The 21,752-nt window shown below is 37.5% G+C and overlaps 1 long non-coding RNA gene across 2 annotated transcripts; it reads left to right on the forward strand.

Moving 5' to 3' along the window:
- The first annotated feature begins 13,371 nt into the window (after positions 1-13,371).
- Positions 13,372-18,823, forward strand: LOC117596586 (uncharacterized). 2 transcript variants are annotated; one of them, XR_004577640.2, is made up of 4 exons: positions 13,372-15,117; positions 15,335-15,637; positions 15,759-16,004; positions 16,187-18,823. It is a non-coding gene; the product is annotated as an uncharacterized LOC117596586 (long non-coding RNA). The 2 variants fall into 2 exon arrangements; XR_004577639.2 differs by having other exon boundaries at positions 13,372-15,637.
- Positions 18,824-21,752: the final 2,929 nt, after the last annotated feature.

The following is a 21,752-nucleotide window of genomic DNA, read 5'->3' on the forward strand; positions in this document are numbered from 1 at the left end:
GTCCTTATCAGCAGCAACTGTGTCTTCATCTCATCTCACAGATAAGCGCTGGAGATCATCACACTTTAAAAAACACACTACCCGGGTAGAACATTTAATTTTTTTTTTTCCTTTTTGAGAGCTCTGATCCTAATTTTGAAAGGCTCATTTAGATTTTTCTTTGTCCATATTTTTTTTTCTAAGTACACTGATACTGATTGGACTAGAAAGACACTGGATCTTACATCTGAAGGAAAAATATTGGATTTAAATTCTGAATTGAAAGGACATTTGAACATTTGACATTAGTTCTATACTAAAAGGACATTTATTTCTGAGTTACAAAAGGATATTGTGTTCCCAACTAAATACATTGTAACGGAAGAAAAAAGTCATTCTTAGTTTATGGTTTATTGTTAAATAAATGCCAGCTATGTATGTTTTTTGAGTGCAGTGAATTAGTGCCTGGATACTTTCATTTCATCACTCCTACTTGGAAAAAGTGTGAAGTCCTTACATCTGGAAGTCTAAGCGCATATACGAGCACGACTAAAATCCCCTTTACTAAAGAAACAAATACAAACACTCAATAGTTATAAAACACAAACAAACTGTTTACTTATTCAATCAAAAAAAAAAAAAAAAAAAAAAAAAAAACTACAGATATATAAAATTAAACCACAGTAGTGCTGCTAGTCTCAGTTCACACTCAGCAAAGTGAATTCAATTAAAAGAAAAATAGCCGGCAAATGTCAAACAAAAAAATACTACTACAAATGTTGCAGGCCTGTAGCGAAGCTAGGGTTCGTTGTAGCCTGAAAAATGGCTGCTTCACTCCTAAGAGCAGATAAAATAAAAATTCACTCACAGTCTTGCTGGTAATAGTGCAGTTCACACCTTACATGCACGTGATGTCAGTCCCAGGTCGGCCTCGGCGATGAGAGTCTGTCATGCGATGAATCCCACGGAGCCAGAGGAAGTTTGGATGTTCCGGAAACCCAAACCGCTATCTGGGTCTTCCATTCAGTTCACACTGTTGCCTCTTAAAGATGAGTGACTGTTTCTATAGTTCACTTTGTCAGCGCACCTTCAGTCCTTCCTCTACAATAGTACAGGCCTTAGCAGCAGCAATTAGCAATTTCTGGTGCACGTCGTCAGCTAAACCGAACCTAAACTCTTAGTCAAAGTAATGTTCAATTTACCCCGCACAATACCCAATGTCTATAAAGGTTTGTCACCTAAGTTACTTACGAGTATTTCTGAAAAATGTCTAAATCACACATTGATAAGAAAACCGTTGACTTTGCTACTTTCTTTTTTTTCCCTCTCCTCCTCTCCATCTTCCCCCTGTCCCGCCTCATTCTCCTGATGTCACGCCGTCCCGGACCCCCCATTGGACATAACAGCTTAGATGAGTTCACCTAACATTCCATGACTAAATAAATGAAACACAATATACATATTAGATAAACAATCTTGTACATTGTGATATTACGAAAAGAAAATATATACAATAAACAAAATAAACAACTAAACCAAATTTCTCAGCCTGGATCACTAACATTTACTTTTTATCCCAGTTACACTTGCAGGGCCTGCTTGTCTGAGAGGACAATACATGGAGTGTCCTCTCATTAGGAAACTCAGAGCCTACGGCTCAATACAAAAGCTCCGCAGCATAGCTGGAAAAATAGCACAGCATGGCCCTGTTGTTTGGCCAAACTTGAAAGAACTAAGTATTTACTTAATATTAAATATATCCAGCCCTGAATCTCAATATTCACTTCTCTGAACCAAAACTTAAATGTTCACTTTTCTTGAACATTAACATCAATATTACATTTTCTTGTCCTGAACCATGAACCGAATTAGTCAGAGCAGAATGGCGCTATTCTGCTAGCTGGTACAGAATTACGTCCTCAGGCGGAGTGAAGCTATTGCCGGGCTTATGAAGACACATGGCCAGGTGCTGCACATTTACACTGATTACCTGCACGAGAGCGCCACGTTATTAAAGCACGTGCAGGTGGCTGCGGATTTTCCTGAGAAGGCACTTGCGGTGTTACAGTTTTGTTTAGTTGGGATTGTACCATATTGTCGTGTTGGGTTTGATTAGGAAAGGTTCACCTCTGTCAATATAAAGCTGACAGCTGATGGTGAGAGTAAAAACAAGTCATGAGGTTGAAGGAATTGTCCAGTTTGTCATTAAGAGGTTTATTAAACACACAGGGTCAGTAGTGGAACATCATCAGCTGGAATCAAAACCCCTAATCTCTTGTTTCTCAGCCCAGTTCCTAACTACTGTGTGTGTTACACTATCTTGTGATCATGTGTGTATTTTTTCTTTTAAGACTCAAGTCCCAGAGAGTCACTTGTAGTGAGACAGCTGTGGTTAGACACCATGTTACAACTGAAAACTTGGAGAGAGTAATACTACAGAATTGCTTTAAGCTGATCAGTTTAGATAAGGTGTAATGTAGGAAGTGAAGATGGTGGTCACTGACAGAGGGACAGCAGAAAAAGGTGTGAAATTCACACGCATCTATTTACAGCTAAGATCAGAATGAGGAAGTGACATACAAGTTACATGAAAATAACATTTCTATTACATGTTATATGAGTTATTGGAGATACAGTCAATAAAACAGAGAATGTGCGACATATAATTTAGTAAATGTGTAAAAACATAGAATCCTCCTAATTCATTAGCCCACCTCTCTTCATCAGTACATTTTAGACTGAAATTAATCAGGAAAAAAATTCCACATGATCAAAGCTGAACAGGTCTAAATAAGGACATTATAACACAAGGCATGACGTGTATGTTTACCTTGCATATAAAGATTACCGCTGTCTTTGGACAATTTAACTAGAAGTACATACTGGTCTTGAAATTTGGCATTTTAGTAACATTACATTTATAAAATATGAAGCCATAATCAAATATTTCCATTGAATGTGTTCATCACTGTTGTCCCTATTTGATATTTAAAACTCGAAACGATAAACATTTTACAGTGTTGGTTTGGTTGTTCAGGAACAGGGCTGAACTACGGCCTACTGTAAACCCAGTCTGGACAGAAAGCACATGAACTAAACACAAAGCAGCTGAACTAAGAACTGGCTAATATTCTCTCTCCTTTCTGTAATAGAAAATAGAAAATAACTTCACTCACCTGCAGCGACGTGAAACACAACAGACAAAAGATACACACACTTCATCATTACTGATTCTTCTGCACACACACCAGTCCCTCAAAGTGAAAAACACACACTCTGTCACACTGCCTGAGTGTCTGTCTTTTATATACTTTGGTTTTCAGGAAACTGCAACAACGCTATGTCATTTCTCATCTTTGAAAATCTCTTTCATCACTCTTTCCATGAATCAATTTACATTTTATATGCACTATTAATACTTATACATATATTTTCTCATGTGGTGGTTTTATCATACTTCATGGTATCATCCTTATTATCTGTCTTAGGTGTCATTTTCTCAATGCTTCCATGTAGCCATTTTCTTTAGATGAAATTTTGCCTAAATAAGCAAATGAATGCATTAAAAATGGCTGTTAGTGTTTCAAATTTGTACAGTTTCTCCTCACCTTAATCTTAAGCAGCTCAAGTGGAGATTGTTAGATGACCCCTAGGAAGCCTGAGGGACCGAGTCAACACAACAGTAGACTTCAGGAGCGAAACTGTTCTGAACATATTGCAAAATAACATCCTTTTTTAATTCATTAAAAATTACATGATACTTTTTATTAAAAAAAAACTACTACAACGAATAATAGTAATAATAATATTTCAACATGGATCATTTAACTTTCGTGAGTATATTAAGCTGAATGAGCTGCAACATTAACTTCACTTTTCAACACACATCAATTCTAGTGTTTGGGACAGAGCTGTAATGTTCATCAGTATATTCATCAGCAAGTGTGTTTCCCTAGACTTACAGGAAGCAATAGACACAAATTTACTATGTGTGATCTGAGGAGCACTTAGAGGCTGGTCATGAGTGATGATCATGACTCATTATGAAAAGTAAGATTAATCATAAGTGTATAATTATAATCAATAACATCATTTATTAGCATTTAAAGATCTTAAAATGGAGAAAAAAGTGGTTGTTTTATTTAATTATTTATTTATTCTTTGATTACAGAGCTCTGGTTAAGTGCCTAAGTGGAGACATCTTGTGCCATAAAGCTGCTACTACAGCTGGTCTACAGATAATTGCTCATTAGAGATCTAAATCTACATCCAGATTTCTGCAGAAAGAAGAAAGAAGGCCTTTATTGTCTCATATACATGTACAGGACAATACAATTATTTTCCTTCACATACTGGTAGGAATTTGGGGTAAAGGTGTAAAGCTGCTTTGTGACAATGTGTAATGTTAAAAATCCTCTACAAACACCATAACATAAACTAGATAATAACTACTCATGAAAAAAAAGCCAAGCAACCGAGGAGTGAAAACACAAAACTTATAAATAGGAACCAATCAGGAGAAACACAAGACAGGTGTGTGCAGGAAATCAGTGAAACAACCAAGGAAGAAATTCATACTATGAGAGAGATGCCCTCTGCTGGTCTGGCAGGGAATTGTCTGTGGTAACAAATATAAAGTGATCTTTTCTATTTTTAATGACTTTGTGTGACAGTATCTATGTAAATTGTGCAAAACGTTGTATTCTTGTACATTTTGCTTCATTATTATAGTTTTTTTTTTTTAAAAAAAAACACTGGGTTCAGTTTTTTTAAATCTGTTAAGTGAATTGAAGTATTTAAGTTTTGATTCGCTTGATTGACCACTCCCGAAACCTTATGGGATTTTAGAAGTGCTGTGTAGAAAACCAGATCTCTGTACAAGCCTGCTTTACTAATTTATTTCATTTTTGTCTATAAAACAACATGAAATGGGCTGTCATAGGAAAATAATCAACAACAGAGTGGTATGAGAGTGGCCGTTTTCCTACAGTACATGTCGTAGCGGTTTATTCCACTTATACCACTGCAATTTGGCAAAAATTACAGTTTTTATTTATTTAAGAATGACACGTCTTATATTGTCTCCTATATATGCTCACCAAGAAGCAGGCCTAGACTAGATTTACTGAAAATGCCACTTTGTCACTACAACATGTGACATTATTAAGCTTGCCAGTCAGATTCAGCCAGGTCACTATGTACAGTACCAACTAGTGTTGAGGATGTTAGGACTGATGATGGCAGCCATAACAGTAATCCCCCTCCTCCTTGTGCTAGAGTCCTTTAAGGCTCCTCCTTACAAGCAAGATACCAGACTGAAATGGGTGTCTCTGAAAACTGCCTTTTTGCTAGTGTTCACTTCAGTGAAACGTGTGGAAGAACTACATACTCTGGTAATAAGCTCTTCCTGTGTGTGTTCCTCATGACATGGTGGCATACGTTATCCAGTTGATTCTCACCACTCCTGCAGTTAAGAAGGTTGAAATAGTAGTTAAGTATGTAACTATGGTTCTATGAGCCCTGGATGAACAGAGTAAATGCCAGTAGGTTTCAGGGAAAAACGTCCATATGACGGTGATATTTACTGCATATACTGTGTCACACATCCTTTACAATCTTTTTTTATAGTTGGTTACATATATTTCTCAACACTGAGTTCAATAAAATGTTAAAAAGTATAGATGGAGCATTTCACAGAGGAAGTCTCTGAAACCAAAATATTAATATTTTTCTTCATCTTCCTGCTGAAATAAAATGGACATTTCAAATCTCAAAGCCACTCAGATCAGTTTACAGTCACCTGCTCTATGCTCCCAATAGAAATCAATTCATCTAGAAATATAAAGTAGAAAGTAGAATTTTACTGTAGAAATGTCATTTTATTGCTCTTCAAAATCAGTGAATCTGTCAGTATAATTGAACCAGGAGGCTTTTTGATTCATTATAAAAGGGACATTTCAAACTGCTAGATGATCAAACCCACTGAAATCAGTTCACAGTGACCTTCTCTTTTTCTTTTTTTCTTTAGTGCACTCACACACACACACACACACACACACACACACATACATTTTATACTGGATTGAAAAGTGCCTCCTGGCACAATTATATTGACAGATCCATTGACTTTGAGAAGCAAATACTTTAAAATTCTACAGTAAAATTAGTTCATTATTATTGTGAACATAGAGTAGGTCACTGTGAACTAATTTCAGTGGGTTTATAATGAATCAAAATAGCCCCTTGGCCCAATTATATTAACAGATCCACTATATTATATAGATCCACATTATATTAACGCTCGCTTTCCGCTTTCGGTGTTATTACCGCTAAGTGTCTAAAAGCCGCGCCCCCGAATTGCACGAGCGGCTAGATTCCCCGTTGTTTCAGGAAGAGCAGCTGGTTTAACCGCAGTCAGGTGAGCCGGGTGCAGAGCAGCGCACAGATGCACACAAAAGCAGTTCGGAGAGTCAGCGTTGAAACAAAGGAAGAGAACTTTGAGTGTTTTCCCGTCATGGAGAAGTTCAATCCACCATCACCTATGCAGCTCAGCGGTAATCTTGCTGATAACTGGAAACGGTTCAAGCAGAGGTTCAGCATCTGTCTTGCTGCAGGCGGTGCAGGAGGGGATGATGAAAAGCTACAAGCATCCATCTTTTTGCATGTAATGGCTGAAGATGCACTGGACATTTCTAATAGCTTTCAGCTTGACGATGCAAATTTAACACTGATTGTTCTTATGGTAAGATTTGAGGAATTCTTTGTGCCAAACCAGAAAGTCACTTCTGAGAGATAGAAGTTTTTCTCTGCTGACCAGAAACAAGGAGTGAGTTTTGACCAGTACCTTGCTGAACTGCACACACTGAGTAAGACTTGTGAATTTGGAGATTAAAGAGATTCACTAGTGAGAGACAGAATAGTCTGTGGGATTCCTGACAATGGTCTCAGGGAAAGACTACCTGACTACATACTACATAGACTACACACACTCCTAGGCAAAAAGGAAAAAAAAGAAAATGGGCTAATCCTAAAATGGGAAAACATTAAGCTTTTAATGGTCTCAACAACAAATCATTGGTCAGAAAATTAGCAAGAATTAAACAAATGCGCTCCTGAGACCTCCTGTGCCACCATTTGCTGGTTTGCTTTTGCTGCAGTGAAGTGTTTGGGGAAAAGCTAGAAACAGGGAAATTCACTTATATAGTTGTGGTGGAGCGTCGGCTGTAGAAGGCCGGTGTGGGAGAGTGCAGAGGAAGACTCGGGAGACAGGAGGAATTTTAGTGGAACTCTGGCTCATGTTTATTCAGTCGATGAATTTCAGTGCACTTTCATCAGAATCAACAGAATCCAACACACAGCAGGAACTGGTCTGTCCCAGACTCACAGCTTTCACTCTATCAAAGTCAAGTTCACGCACTGTGTGTGTGTGTGTGTGTGTGTGTTGCACACTCTTTTCTGTCTCTCAGGTTATGAGCCAGCCTGAGGGCACAAAGAGACACACAAGTAAACTTGAGCAAATCAGACACAGTGAGAATCGTCATGCGTTACCTGCCAACTAATTGTATTGAATTAACTTTGTTGGCACTAATTTATCAGGCTTTTCTAACAAACTAACCCTCTGTGTGTTACAATGAATCTTACCTACTTTCGGTGGAATTGTACATGAACAGTAGGTGCAAGTTCAAGTGTTCATTTTTAGCAGAGATGTATATACTGCTTTTATAAAAACATGATTACTCTAACTTAAGTATTTGTTAATCTATTAAGCGAAAACCAAAAAGTGTTAGATTGTGCCCTGCTCTCCTCTATACTGATATACACTGAAAACAATTCTCCTCTATCCATAAAATTACATTAGTACCACATGTACTTTCAGTGGTATGTTTCCATGACTTGCGTACATGGCTTTTATCTCATTACTGATATTATAGAATTTTGTTTATTGGAATTATTCCAGTTGTGTGTGTTAACTTACTGTTGCAATTTTTGTTAAGGTTGATATAAAGTAAGTAGAACCCTTGTAAAGTATGTAACTATGGTTCTATGAACCCTGAATAACCAGAGTAAATGCAAATAGGTTCCAGTAGATGTCCATATGACAGTGATAATTACTGCAGATACTGACATAAAACACTTTGTGACTGTTGAATGGTCTCAGCGCGCACACACACACACACACACACACACACACACACACACACAGGAAGGTGTCGGGGTGATTCTCATCTCTGGCAGTTATCTCGTGGTAAGAAAACCACAGCTGCATACATACATAGAGTTTTCTTGGAGCCACTGTGAGCATGTCAGAGTAACCACATGATTGAGGCCAGGGCAGCATGGGGGCTGATGGGAAAACGGCTACTTCCTCTTTCTCACAGCGTCAGTTAACCGACGTTGTGCCATGCACAGAGAATACTGTGTAATACTCCACACTCAACAAGCACACTGTAATATTTTTACATTTGGCTACAAACAGCATATAGTAGTGTTTTTACACAAAATAGTATGATGGCAATAAAACTTCTAGAACATTCATTTCTTAACCTGATATAAGAATGGTATGAATAAGATAAAAATGACATGTACACTCAAATTATAATTAGCAAATTATCCATCCAGTTTTATCCAGTTTTTTATTCATTAACAGACAAAGTGAATGCAGAACAATACCCTTAGCTAACATAAGTAAATGTAACACAATACTCTGGATGAATCTGTTGAATTTGCTTTTTATGGTACAAAAAAAATTACATATATAAATGTATTTATATTTACTTTGAATTAGTTATAATGCTGGCATATTCAGTTTTCTCTCCAGCGTTGATCTGGACTCGTGCTGCTCCGGCTGTGTTAATGTGGGTTACAGTAGAGTAAGTAACATCAGGTACAGTCTGTGAAAAGACAGAAGATGAAAATTACACACATAACAAACATAAAAATTCTGTGTCTCTTACCATTTGACTCCAAAAAGCAAGTAAAATCCTGTAAAGACAAAACAAATTTCCAAATCTGAAGATACGTTCCTATAACTCACTATTCAGTGAAAGCATGTGTGTTTCATGTGTGTTACCTGCAGCGTGTCACAAATACAACTAAATCTCTAAAGCTAGAAACAAATCTGTTATAACTGATGATTGCAGAAGCCATGCAGAATTGAATGGAGATCAAATTAAGAACACAGTAGGACTCAAAGACTTAAAGATGTCACATGATGATAAAAATGCAGCTGAACCCAGGCCTGCATGTACACTAACCCGATCCTCCTGCTTTCCTTTACAGTCTGGACGTCCTTCAGTAATCATGCTCTTTTCACATCTTCCTCCTAATGAGAAAAGACCTCAGAAATCACACCTCTAGTGGTAATTACAGAATTTCACTATTTGAAGTAATCAGGTAAAGTGTTGAGGCTGCTGTTCTGCTTCAGCTCACATACATTAACCCTGAGTGATGCAAAGAGCCACATTTTAAACTTTACTTTGCAGTGATTATTGTACGTGCAAGTATCTTACTGAATTACTGACTGACTTATTTAGTTATTGACTAATTGTAACTAAATTTATAAAATTGTTACTGAATTACCGCGATCTGATTCCCAGTAGAAAAAAAATTGGGAAATTGTAAAAAAAAAAAAAAAAAAAAAAAAATAGTACAAAGAAACACCCACAAAATTTACCTAGTTAATCAGTCTCAAAATCCGTGTGTGCGTGCGTGTGCGTGCGTGTGCGTGCGCGTGCGTGCGCGTGCGTATACCTCTGCATTTCCAACAAATAAATGCCACTACACCGGCTATCACCAACAGTAAAACTGCCATAATGCCAAAAACTGTGTAATAAAACACCAAGAATAATAATTAATAAATGTAATAATAAAGATATGTTTTTTATTGCTGATGAAAAGTTTTGGCACCTAGAGGGAGGCTGCTGTGAGTTTGCTGTTTACCTTCCAGTGTTGTTGAGGATGATGCAGGTGGAGAGTTTGTTGTTTTACTCTGAGGCTGTTCTGATGGAGGTGTTGTGTCTGTTTTCCTCGACTGTGTTGAAGTTTCTCTTCTTCCCACTGAAAAGACAAAACTTATTAAAACTAATGACTGTTTTTATCACTGTTAGTAATATGGCACATCACACTGGAGTAAAGCATGCTCACACTCATTAATGAAAAAATGTACCTTTAACAGATAATCTGAAATATTTTCTATCATCCTGTACAGAACATGTGTAGATTCCCTGGTCCTCTTCAGTCAGGTCTGATATGAGTAGAGAGAGGTTTCCTGGAGAGTTTTTACTGACCAGTTTGACTCTGTTTCTGTGATGTCCAGTCTGTTCAGGGTAAATATCCTGAAAGTGACTGATTCCATTAAACTGCCATTTTAGAGACTGTGGTTTGGCCTGTAGGTCAGTGCAGACGCAGGGCAGAACTACAGACTCTCCTGTGAACACAGTCACACGCTCTTCCTCTGCCTTCTTCACCAGCTCACAGCCTGTAAACATAACATTTACAGTTAATAATAGAAGCACTGCAATTATTAATATTCCCTGCTTGTAAATCACAACATTTTCTGCTGCAAACCAGAAGAGATTTTTAAACAATGTGCCAATCACCTGTTTAAATTCTCAATATGAATCCAATATCAGGACTCTGATACACAATACTGACCCTATACTGGCTTACTTTTATTTTAATAACTGCTAAATCTTTAATAATCTATAATATCGGTTTTAATTATTGTATTTCAGCTAATGATTCTCTCACAATGGGACATAATAATTCCACTTAAGATGTACACCTTGCATAAAAACATTACGTATTAATATGTATAATTAATACGTGTTAACTGTACATATTAATATACTAATTTATGGCGTGTACCTTAGCCTTGTCATGGAACTACACTTCCCAGCAGCCCCAGCACGTCACATGTCCTAATCACACTCACCTGTGTCTCGTCTCACCCTCATTAACACCCCTATATAAGTTCTAGTGTTTGTGCAGCTCATTGTTAAGCTTTTGTTGTTGTTGTTGTGTGTGTCACAGCCAGAGGCCTGTTTCACGAAGCCGGTTTCGGTGGCTACTCAGGTAAGTCTGCGTTTAGTTTGAGTAAACTCTGCTTTTTCACTCTCAACAAGGTGGAGTGGTTTTTAGCGGGTTTCATCGCCATGGTAACGTACACTACACGGCTAACCTGCTCCGGAGCAGCTTTTATTCTGTGTAAGAGAACTCCAACCCAAACTGGACCAATCAGCTGTGAGCAAAGTGAGAGAACTCTGATGCAGGAAAGTTAACCCTTTAGTGTTTGTAGCGATGGCTTCAGCGTTTGTGGAGAATCCTCTGGAGCGCAAATAATAAGAAAGCACTTGGAAGGGAAAGAATTTTTAGGGACAGACACAATCCCCTGGATTTCCCGATGACCATCTGGATGAAAGATATTGATATTGGGCAGATGGTGTAGTTTATCATGTCATACATATTAATATTTTAAGATTTTTTATATTAAATGAAATTACATGAGTTGTTGGGGTTAAGTTTTAATCAGTTTATTCTCATTGTGAGTCTATAACAATAAACTTATTCATTTACACAATCAGTAATTTTCTCCAGCTTTAGCAGCTGCAACAGTGTTGCTTTTTTGCGGTTAGTGTAGGTTTAAATTCCTCATATTTCCGCATAATAATCTCTTGCTCTTCAGCCGGAAGTCTGCTCACCTGCTTTTTTCCATCTTGAACGCTATTGGCTGTTTGCTGCAAACGTCTGGCTTTTATGTGCACGCGCACGCTGAGTAAACCCTGATTCAGGGTTAAAACCTGGGTTTACTGAGAAAGTTGATAACCAGCATCATGAAAGCTGTTAACCTTTAATTAACCCGGGTTAGATCTGTTTGGTTTATGTAGGCTTATGTCAGTTGTCATGAAGGGATTATACAGGTGTCATGTAGCTCTATAAACACTACAGTGTTACCAAAATAAATCCTAGATTAGACTGAGAAATGTCAAATCCAATCTGAGAGCATTCCAAAGTTCAGGTCAGTCTGATACCATAATCAGTATTTACTGTCATTTATCACTTGATACTGATGTGTCACAATATGACTCCTGGATTAATTCCCCTTTAGTTATGGTAAATGGAGTAGACATTTGTTTCATATGTAACTATAATTCATTTGAAGACTTGTCAAGTCTGCTTTCACAATGAATATCAGCTTTTATTGTGTATTTAAATGCTTTACCTTTAACATAAAGCCAGATGTCTCTGTATTCTTTTAATCCAGTGCTGCACCTGTAGACTCCCTGATCCTCTTCTCTCAGGTCAGATATGAGCAGAGACAGATTAGCAGGAGAAATGTTATTAAACAGCTGAAGTCTGCCACGGTAGCGTTCATCATTTAACATTTCTGTCAGACGTCCTGTTCTGTCGCTCTCCCAGGTGAATTTCTGAGGTTTGGTGTGCAGGTCAGAGCAGGAGCAGGGTAACAGCACTGAAGCACCTTTGCGTCGTGTGATTCCTTTCTGATTATCAGCAGAGAGAGCACAGCCTACAGAAACAAACATACAAAAACTCACAATCTACTGAATACTATGGAAGTATTTTCTGGACAAATTGACAACATTCACAAATTGAAATGTTTTGCCCTTACTGTGGCAAAAGCTTTGAAGCCGTGCCAAGCTTCACATTATTATCATTATTATTATTATTATAGTAATTAATAAAGGTTTTTAAGTGATATTTTAGGCTTAATGCTTCTCTTTAAACTTGATCGATTGCCCATTTATTAAAAGTAAACTTTTAGCCATGTATACTCGGATATTGTGAATTGCGTGTTTTTGTTACTGATTTATTTAAAATGGTCATTTTGTAGAAAGTTAATTTGCTTTGGTTGTTAGATTCGTTTTCTCATTTAAGCGCTATTACCGCTAAGTGTCTAAAAGCCGCGCCCATTAAATTTCTTATGAGGCTAGATTAACCGTGGTTTCAGGAAGAGTAGCTGCTTAACCACAGTGAAGCTTGGAACGGCTTCAAAGCTTTTGCAACAGTAAGGGCACATTTCATTTTTTGAAACAGAAGAAAAGAACTTAAATAATTCAAGTGTTTTCGCTAGTCTAAGATATCAGCAGACTGAAAAAGCATAGTTCCTTTACACTTTGATAGTCATACCCCGTGTCCAATCAGAAACGAGCATGTGATGTTCAATAAGGACCTACCCTTTCCGTTTTGAGTTAATGTGTTTTTGGTTTGTTAAAATGTTTTGCACTTTAGGGCCACTACAATTTTGGGTTTGCCATCAGTTACATCTGCGATGGTGAAAAACATGTAGAGAAAACAGTCAGTGTTTGTAGACTTTGCTCGACGCGAGTGCCGCATGCTCATGGCAATACATCTAATATGACGTCATCTACACCGTCATCACCCGGGGATTGATAGCGCGCGGGTATGAAGCCCGTAGTGATGGGTTGTTCTTTAATGATTCGTTCATTTTGAACAAATCTTTAATGTGACTCGGGAAGAACGAGTCGTCTCGGGGAGTGATTCGTTCAGTCGCGCATGCGCAACATCCTATAGGTTCTGTACTGGAATTAGTTCACCTGTTTCGAGTCTTCGGGTCTGAGTCATTCGTTCATCACGTGACAGTGACAACCCCATAAGCTTAACCAGTGCAGTCTGAGCCGGAAAGAGAATTGATTAGTTCATCTCTCGAGTCGTTTGGTCTTTTGTCACCTGACCACTTCCCGGATCAGTACCTCAGTCATTAATACTATAACGTAAAACTGTATTTTTTGTATGTTGGATCATATTTAGGAATTATCATAAAATTATCAAAAGATGTGTAATAAGCATTTTCCTAGAAATATTTGTTACTGTTTCTTGAAGATCTGTGGTGTTATTGTTGTTATTATTATTATAACAACACCACAGAACCTTCAAGATTTGAAGACTGTTTGTGTGGAAGAATGGGCCAAAATCACACCTGAGCAATGCATGCAACTAGTTTCTCCATACAGGAGGTGTCTTGAAGCTGTCATTACCAACAAAGGCTTTTGTACAAAGTATTAAATAAATTTCAGTAAGCGTGTTCAGTACTTTTTCCCTGTCATTTCACATTATTACACATAGCTTAATTTATGGACATCTATGGTTTGTTTTTTTTTTGTTTTGTTTTTTTGTATGTGTGGATTGCATGGGTTGTTACCAACATCTGGTGAAAATTTCATGTCAATAGCACCTTTAGAAATATATTTACTGAGAAAAATGGTGACGTGCTCAATACTTATTTTACCCTCTGTATGCTTCAGTACATTTAATTCCAAAATCGTGTATTGTCTGTTTTACTACTACTGACTGCTTAAGAATTATTAGTTCATGTGGATAATACATTTTGGGATAATTTGAGATTTGGTACATCCAGGAAGCAGATAATGATGTTTGTTTGTTTATATTGTTTAGTTAGGATTGTACTATATTGTAGTGTTGGGTTTGATTAGAAAAGGTTCACCTCTGTCAATATAAAGCTCACAGCTGATGGTGAGAGAAAAAACAAGTCATGAGGTTGAAGGAATTGTCCAGTTTGTCATTAAGAGGTTTATTAAACACACAGGGTCAGTAGTGGAACATCATCAGCTGGACTCAAAACCCCTAATCTCTTGTTTCTCAGCCCAGTTCCTAACTAGTGTGTGTGTGTGTGTATATGTGGCTGTGTTGTACATGATCACAAGATAGTGTGTTTTCTTTTAAATCGCACAGAGCCACTTGTAGTTAGCCAGCTGTGGTTAGACACCATGTTACAGCTACATCTGAAAATAAAAAACACTTGGAGAGAGTAATACTACCAGCGTTGCTAACTCACACATTTAAAGTGAGATACACACTTTCAGGCTCTGTCTCACGCTCTCATGCTGCCCAAGTAAATCTCACACCAAATTAATTAACTAGCCAATGTACATATACAACATAGTCACGAATTTGCTCATATGATTATTTTTTTTTTCCTGTCAGTATAAAGAAGGTGTGGGGTTTAATTACACCAGTGAAGCCCCTCAACTTCTTGATTGGACCAATCTGAAGCGGCTGGGTTGAAGCAACATTTCTTCATTTCTGGAGAAAAGACAGAGGATAGTGGATTGGGCAAGAGACCCCCTGAGCTAATATTAGGTAGCTAGGTAACTAGCGTGCTATTTAGATCAGCAGACGTTTCTAAAATTGCATCTAGTACAACTTTAAGCTTAAGCATTTTGGTAGTTTGCAACATTAAGATGAATTTACAAAATTAATTGTTAGTCAAAAAGCATATAATGTAGCTTATAAATGTTTTTACAAGTGTATTTATAGGTAGCATACATGTACTGATCTAATTCTCTCTCTTTGACAGAGTAAAGTAAAGTAAAGAAAAGCAATCCCTAAAAAAGACTGCAGGGGCAGCCACATACAATTGCAAATTCAACCCCCATGGTCAAATGAATGAGCATTTATCAAGGCTGGAAGTACACCATTCAATTTTTGGTGCACAGTGTGCAGACATGAACTTGAATGTAAGCATCGAGGCAGAACAGATGTGCTGCGCCATGTTAACAGGGAGTCGCACCTGGAAAAAGTACAAACTCTGGAGAGCTGTTCCAAACTGGACAAATACACCTTGCCAAGAACAAGTGAAATGGCCCAGCTCGAGGCACAGGTGAACGATACGTGTCGGAGAACTGTCTATGAAATTAATTTTTAGTGTATTTGTGTGTAGGTATGTACATGTATGTGTTTGGGTTAAGTATATTTTATATACCTTTGTTACTTGTGCACAGACCAGAAGACCTGAGGTTAAGATGGCAGTCACCATGGTGCAGCACAACATTCCACTGACTTTCTCTGACCACTTGAGCCCATTCCTCAGAGTGTTTCCCTCACAGTTTGCCCAAAGATATTCTTCTGCCAGGACTAAGACCAGCGCCATAATCAACAAGTGTATAGCCCCCTATCTTACGAATGAACTAGAGAAGAACCTCTGCAATCAGCTTTTACATTAGCGACTGAGGGTTCCAATGATACTGGTGTGTATGAACATGTTGAACAGTTGATTACTGGGTGCTAAAGTCTATGTACAATTGAGTAATCAATTATATATTCCTAATATATAAACTATAATTTAACTCATTTGAGTCATAGGTGCTAAATGTTGCATTAAGTTATACTAAAATATGCAAATAAGTGTTGGATATATTCATTTTCACAGGAAGACAGAAGATGAATCCGATCACTGTGAAACTATGGAGTTTTGAAGGCGTGGTTCACAGATTTCTGGATATGGGCCTAAGTACAGGGACCAACTGCTGCACTGCAGAGGCCATGTTTAGTAAAATGCATGGGATGCTGCAAAGATACAACATCCCATGGACCAGTTGTGTGGCTCTTGCAGTTCACAATGCCAGTGTCAACATGGGTATCAGAAATTCAGTTAGGAGCAGGGTCCTGGACCAGAATCCTTCTGTATTTGTCCAAAGCTGTCAGGCATTGATATTGAGGATTTTTGTATTGATCTTGTATACTGGTTCAAATCCAGAAGAGAAAGAACATGCTTGATGGCAAGTTGTCCTTGCACAACAAATTTATTGTACTTTGCCATTTCTGGATCTCACAAAATTCCCAATCGTTTATTGAAGGGCCATAATACTCATAATACTTAAATTTTTATATTATATATAATTATATATATTTTTAGAGTTCTGTGTGTTTTGTGACAAAGTACATGAAGGTACTGCAGCATTTGAGCATTAGGTGGCTCAGTTTGGACCTAGCTACGAACTGTATACTCCATCTCTACAATGCTCTAAAGTGCTACTTTAGATCCATAGTTTTGTAAAAGTTCAGTTTGATTATTATTTGCATAAATAATGAAATTAATGTACAGAAGGACGCTATAGCTGATGTGGTAACTTTTTCAATGTTAAAATACTTTCTCCTACCCCAGCTTATTAAGCAGAGACAAATAAGTAAGCTATTTGTAGGTTAATTTTCTGACTGTAAACACTGTATCTCTGTGGCACTAAAAAGTGAATTGCTTATTTTCTAATTTTGTTTGGGGAAGCTAGTTGTGCAGAAATTACCCACTTCAGCTTTAATAAACCATACTTCCTTTGTATATGAAAGGTAAGTAAGATTTTTTTCTCTGTTTTCAGGATCCAACCATTGAAGTTCATCTCCTGTTATCAAGTACTTCTACCTGTATTTATGGAGTTTAATCTGTTATTCACGTTCAGTTAGTGTAATGTGTTTTTGGGAGGTTAATATCTCTTTCAGATAGGGAGTTTCATATGAAAGCTGATGTCAAAGTTCCTGAAGCCTGTAGCTTTCAAGACAGGTTTAGAGACTGCTGACCTTCTAGGACAAGAAAACCAACTGCCATCTGAATAAAAGTGACTAGATACAGGTCCATAAATATTGGGACAGTGACACAGTTTTGGTAATTTTGCCTCTGTACACCACCACAGTGGATTTGAAATGAAGCAGTCAAGATGTGACTGAAGCGTAGACTTTCAGCTTTAATTCAAGGGGTTTAACAAAAATATTGCATTAACCGTTTAGGAATTGCAGCCATTTTTTACAGAGTTCCTCCATTTTCACAGGCTCAAAAGTAATGGGACAAACTAATATAATCATAAATATTAGGATTATTTTTATTACTTGGAGGTAAATCCTTTGCAGTCCATGACTACCTGAAGTCTGGACCCCATGGACATCACCAAATGCTGAGTTTCCTCCCTTGAGATGATTTGCCAGGTCTTTACTGCAGCCATCTTCAGTTGCTGCTTGTTTGTGGGTCATTCTGCCTTCAGATTTGTCTTCAGTAAGTGAAAAGCAGCTCAGGTGGGTTGAGGTCAGGTGACTGACTTGGCCATTTAAGAACATTTAATTTCCAAGCTCTTCGGCTGCTTTCACAGTATGTTTTGGGTTGTTATCCATCTGTACTGTGAAGCGCTGTCCTATCAGTTTTGCAGCATTTGACTGAATCTGAGCAGAAAGTATAGCTCTGTACACTTCAGAATTCATCCTGCTACTTCTATCAACAGTCACATTATCAATAAACCCCAGTGACCCAGTTCCATTGGCAGCCAAACATGCCCATGCCATAACACTGCCTCCACATGTTTGACGGATGATGTGGTATGCTTTGGATCATGAGTCCTTCCTTTCCTTCTCCATACTTTTCTCTTCCCATCATTCTGGTACAAGTTAATCTTGCATCAGAACTGGTCAGACTTTTTTTTAGAGGTTTTTTAGCAAAGTCTAATCTGGCCTTTGTGTTCTTGAGTGTTACCAGCGGTTTGCATCTTGAGGTAAACCGTCTGTATTTACATTCATGAAGGTGGCTCTTGATTGTAGACTTTGACAATGATAGGCCTACCTCCTCCAGAGTGTTCCTGACTTGGCTAGATGTTGTGAAGAGGTTGTTCTTCAATAAGAAAAGAATTCTGCAATCATCCACTTTAGTTGTTTTCTGTGGTCTCCCAGGCCTTTTCGTGTTGCTGAGCTCGTCAGTGCATTCCTTCTTTTTAAGAATGTACCAAATTGTTGATTTGGCCCTCCTAAAGTTTCTGCTATCACTCTGATAGGTCTGTTTTGGTTTTTCAGCTTAATGATGGCCTCCTTCACTTGCATCAACACCTCTTTGGACCGCATATTGTGAGTTCCCATGTACAGCTAATGCAAATTCAACACTTGGAATCAGCTCCAGACCTTTTATCTCCTTAATTTATCATGATATAAGGAGGGAACAGGCAACAGCTGGCCATGAAACTTCTTATCAGTCAATTGTCCCATTACTTTTGAGCCTGTGAAAATGGAGGAACTCTGTAAAAAATGGCTGTAATTCCTAAACGGTTAATGCAATATTTTTGTTAAACCCCTTGAATTAAAGCTGAAAGTCTACGCTTCAGTCACATCTTGACTGCTTCATTTCAAATCCACTGTGGTGGTGTACAGAGGAAAAATTACCAAAACTGTGTCACTGTCCCAATTTTTATGGACCTGACTGTATGTTACTTTTTTTTTTTTTTTTTTTTTTTTTTTTTATAAATGAAAACTGCAATAACTTATTGATATGTAGTGAGGGCAGCATGCTTCTGCTGTGAGATGAAGAGATTTGTTGTCTTTTTGGCACTTCAGCTTGGCCCTAGGACTGACAACAAACGCCACTGTGAGAAGGCTGCGTGAGGCTGGCGAGATTTCCTCCAGTGATGTTGCAAACTTCTACAAAGCAGCAAAGGGCTTTCTGGTGAGGTCTACAGAGTATACCTTGACAAAGCTGCAACTGAATGACCCAATTCTCTCACATGCTCAGTTTGTGGACTTCAGGCAGAGACTGGACACCAAAAGGGATGATGTGCTTTACTTTGTCCAAAGGTGAACAAATTAACCCTGTTTATACCAGTAATCTGAGAGACTTGGAGTGGTGGCTCTACCAGCTGCTGAAATGATCAGTTTCCAGTTTTTATAATTGCTTGCACATTTCTCAATACTATGTTCACTTTTTCAAAACTCTTCACACAGTTGGCTTTACCAGTGTGCACATCCATATCAATATCACAATGCCCTATAACTATTGAAACACTTCATACATGCCTGGAGCATACTGGAAACACACCCTGGATTGTACACCAGTCAACTGCAGGAACCATACACATACACATACATAACAAAGAGCAATTTATCTTAGCCGGTTCACCTACTGGCATGTTTTAGAAGGAGGAAGGAAATCCACATGGACATGAGAACAAGCACAGAAACTCCACACAGATGGGGACCCTGGAGCTGTGAGGAGACAACGCTACCCACTGCATCACCACACTGCTCATAGGTCCACAGCTTTCCCCTTTTGTATAGATGTTAATGAAGTGAAAAATGGAACACCTGGGTAAAGCTAAATTGAAAATGAGCTGTGGATTGTTTGTTTGTTCTTTACAATTATTATTATTTTTTTTATTATAAAATGTACCACTTTGTTTGGATTTGATCTTGTATCGATTAGTTTTGAAAACTGTATGTGAACATGTGAAAAATAATTTGTAGATACACAGAGTTTTGTTGGAGGTTGAGTTTGAGTGAGAAAAGAATTCAGGAATTTTGAAAGCCGAGGTTATTCAGCCTGTTCTGTGTCAAAGCAATAAAAATTGAGACACAGTTCAGTCCATATAGACCGCTAATGTGAGTTTTGAAAATGTGAACGGGGTATTAATAAAGGTACTTTTTTTTTTTTTTTTTTTTTAACTGAATAAGGTGTAATTTAGGAAGTGAAGTTGGTGATCACTGACAGAGGGACAGCAAAAAAGGTGTGAAGTTCACACATCTATTTATAGCTAAGACCAGCATGAGGAAGTGACATGCAAGTTACAGGAAAAAAACTTTCTTTAATGCTTTGAGTTATTATACATTCACTAAAACAGATTGTGAGAGATGTAATTCAGTAAATGTGTAAAAACATATGCTGTAAGTATTATAGGGATGTAAAATAATCTCACTGTAGAATCCTCCTTGTTCATTAGCCCACCTCTCTTCAGCAATACATTTTAGACTGAAGTTAATCAGGAAGAAAAAATCGTGTAGTAAGTAAAGTTGTTAATTATAACTCTAAATGATAAACATTTTACAGTGTTTGGTTTGGTTGTTCAGGAACAGGGCTGAACTACGGCCTACTGTAAACCCAGTCTGGACAGAAAACACATGAACTAAGAACTGGCTAATATTCTCTCTCCTTTCTTTAGTAGAAAATAGAAAATAACTTCACTCACCTGCAGCAACGTGAAACACAACAGACAAAAGATACAAGCACTTCATCATTACTGATTCTTCTGCGCATACACACCAGTCCCTCAGAGTGAAACACACACACACTGTCACACTGCCTGAGTGTCTCTCTCTTATATAGTTTGGTTTTCAGGAAACCACAACAACACTGTCATTTCTCTTTTTGGCAAATATTTTCATCACTCTTTCCATTACCTAATTTACTTTTATATGCAGTATTAATAGTTATTCATATATTTTCTCATGTGGTGGTTTTATCATACTTCACAGTATCATCATTGTCTCTCTTAGGTGCCATTTTCTCAGCGCTTCTGTGTAGCTTTTTTTTTTAAAGAAATTTTTATCTAAATAAACAAATGAATGCATTAAAAAATACTTTTAGTCTTTCAAATTTGTACAGTTTCTCCTCACCTTAATCTTGATTTTAAGCGCTGTTTCTATACTTTATCAGCTCAAGTGAAGTTTGTTAGTTTGTTAGGAAGCCCAAGGGACCGAGTCAACACAACAGTAGACTTCAGGAGCCAATTCAGTGTCAGTTGAATTCAATTTCAATTCAGTGAAAATGACAGATGACATGTTTTATAAATAATAAAAAAAAATACTACTACAACTAATAGTAATAATAATAATTCAACATGGATCATGTGATTTTAGTGAGTATATTAAAAGCAAAACTGGACATAAGCTGCAACATTAACTTCACTAATTTCAACACACTTGAATTCTAGTGTTTGGGACAAAGCTGTAATGTCCATCAGTATATTCACCAGCAAGTGTGTTTCCCTAGACTTACAGGAAGCAATAAAGACACATTTACCATGTGTGAGCTGAGGAGCACTTAGAGGCTGGTCATGAGTGATGATCATGACTCATTATGAAAAGTAAGATTAACCATAAGTGTATAATTGTAAATATTATCATGGGTTATTAGAGTTTAAAGAGCTTAAAATGTAAAAAAAAAAAATTATTAGTTCATTTAATTATGTTTTTTATTTATT

Source organism: Pangasianodon hypophthalmus, chromosome 30 (genome assembly GCF_027358585.1).
Source record: "Pangasianodon hypophthalmus isolate fPanHyp1 chromosome 30, fPanHyp1.pri, whole genome shotgun sequence".
NCBI classification, from domain to species: Eukaryota; Metazoa; Chordata; class Actinopteri; order Siluriformes; family Pangasiidae; genus Pangasianodon; species Pangasianodon hypophthalmus.